Raw genomic sequence first — 2,049 nt, forward strand, 5'->3', positions numbered from 1 at the left:
AGGCTGGACTGGAGGTGAACGCAAAGCAAAACGCAGAGGGAGCAAAAATTCCTTTGCACAACTTAAGAGTAATTACATTTTGGAAGACTTTTCTTTTTTTCTTTATACGAGTTGTTCAGCTCTTTTAAAGTGTCCTTGAGCAGCACTTTCTCTGACTTTTTCTTAGTTTTTGTAAACATTTTCCCTTGGGAGTTTTATATTTAAAAAAGAAATAATCACACAGTTTTTTTGTTGCAATTTGTGACCATTGCATTTGAACTTAAATGAAACTCTTGACATCTTGATCTGTGTCCCTAAGCAGATTTTCCTAATTCTTTTAGCTCTTTTTTTAACAGATTTGACAAGAAAGAGAAAATACAAAGGTCTTCAAAAGTCCTTGTTGATGTTCTTGTCTTGCAGCTAGTCAAAGATGTACAGTGTTTCCATTTCTTTGGAAGCACCAAAGAAAACACGATGTGGTAGCGATGAAACACTGGCACATGTAGGGTTATTCATGTTGAGATAGTTTGAAATGATCCTGTTAGGATCGTTTTTTTTTCCTTAGTTATTTCTAAGAGATCAATATCCAGCTGAATAACAAAAAGAATCACTGCAGGCTCTAAATACTAAACAGATCAACATTGTCTGACAAAGAAAACACAAAAAAATAAGAAACACCTTGAAAGAATAATAGGACCCAAGAGATGCATCATCGTTTAGATGAGCTGTTTTACATTTTAAGCTACAGGCACAATATTGTTTATTTAAAGAGATTTTATGAGAAAGCTCAGCACAAATTATTACTCAAAGGAAACGTATATGTAGTTTTCAAGTTTTCACAAATAAAACACTGAAAATGTGTGTTTGTTGAGTCGCTGCTTGTATATCTAGTCAACTGGGACCTGAAACATGTTTTTCTCCCTCCATCTTCTCATCAACTCTTACCAGCTTTCCTGTCAACTGCTGAGGAAAATTATCATCATGATTCTGCCACCACCATGCTTCAAGTCAGGAATATTTTCAGTCTGGTGTGTACTGTAGACGTCTGCAATGTAATCTCACTGAGGCAAAAATGAAAATCACACTTTCTATGTTTTCATTGGTAAACAAACAAAAAACCAAAGAATCATTTTCTTTATTTATATGCTAATCTGTTTTCTTCCATCCCAAGAAAATGTTTTTTTGTAATGTTGCAAAACAGGAAAGGTTAATTAGTCAGAATAGTTTTGCAAAGATTACAAGGATGGCTAAAGACTTTCACACAGGTCGTACTTGGGTATCAGATGCCAAATTTATTTGAATTTAAACAAAGTCTAGTATTTCAAACTTCCTTTTATTTTATTTATGTTTTTCGTGAGGTGTCCTACTAAGAGGTATGCGATTATAGAGGTTTAAAATAGATGGAAGAAGGCGTGGAAATAAATATGGGAGACATATCTGTATGTCACTTATAGGAAAAAGAGAGAAAGAAAAATAACATAAGGTGCTTGAAGACACATTCTAATTAAAAAAGGAGGAAAGACCCAGTTAGGTAAATGTGAAATGAATGATTCCAAACCGGCCAACTTAGTTTAGCATTCAACACGTGTCGTGAGGAAGTGATGAGGAGAGGGAGATGAAGGGAGGAAGGAGAGGAGAGAGGGAGGTAGAGAGACGTTGCTAGGTGACGGAGCGTACATACTGAATTTTAACAAAATCACGGGAGAGGAGCGAGTGAGTGAGAGGGACAGAGAGGTAGCAGCCAGCAACATGTAGCCTCGCTGAGTGGAGGAAAGGTCCAAACTGTGCGCGCGCCTGATTCCTTGCCTTGTTTTTCTTTTTTCTTTTCTTTTCTGGGGGGGACAACATGTTTCCGTTTCATCCCGGGGACATTACCCCGCAACATTAGTATTGATCCGGCTGCATGCCGCAGGAAATGTCCAGCGGAGGGATGGACAGATGGATTTTGGTGCACGGAGAGAAGAACTGGAGAGCAAAAAGAGAAGAGGAAGAAGAGGAGGAAGAGTGTGGGGCTGCTGAGAACAGTGAGTAAATTCTTCTGTCTGCTGTCGGACACTTGTTCCCCCCCCC

At 38.2% G+C, this 2,049-nt stretch overlaps 1 protein-coding gene across 1 annotated transcript in view; it reads left to right on the plus strand.

The window, feature by feature from the left end:
- Window positions 1-1,671: 1,671 nt before the first annotated feature.
- The window catches only part of grin2da (glutamate receptor, ionotropic, N-methyl D-aspartate 2D, a), a 185,484-nt gene continuing 185,106 nt past the window's right edge, over window positions 1,672-2,049 (plus strand). The window contains exon 1 of the mRNA XM_008422705.2: window positions 1,672-2,003. The gene's annotated coding sequence lies outside the window, so the exon portion shown is untranslated. The remainder of the gene's footprint in view (window positions 2,004-2,049) is intronic.

Source organism: Poecilia reticulata, linkage group LG11 (assembly GCF_000633615.1).
Source record: "Poecilia reticulata strain Guanapo linkage group LG11, Guppy_female_1.0+MT, whole genome shotgun sequence".
NCBI classification, from domain to species: domain Eukaryota; kingdom Metazoa; phylum Chordata; class Actinopteri; order Cyprinodontiformes; family Poeciliidae; genus Poecilia; species Poecilia reticulata.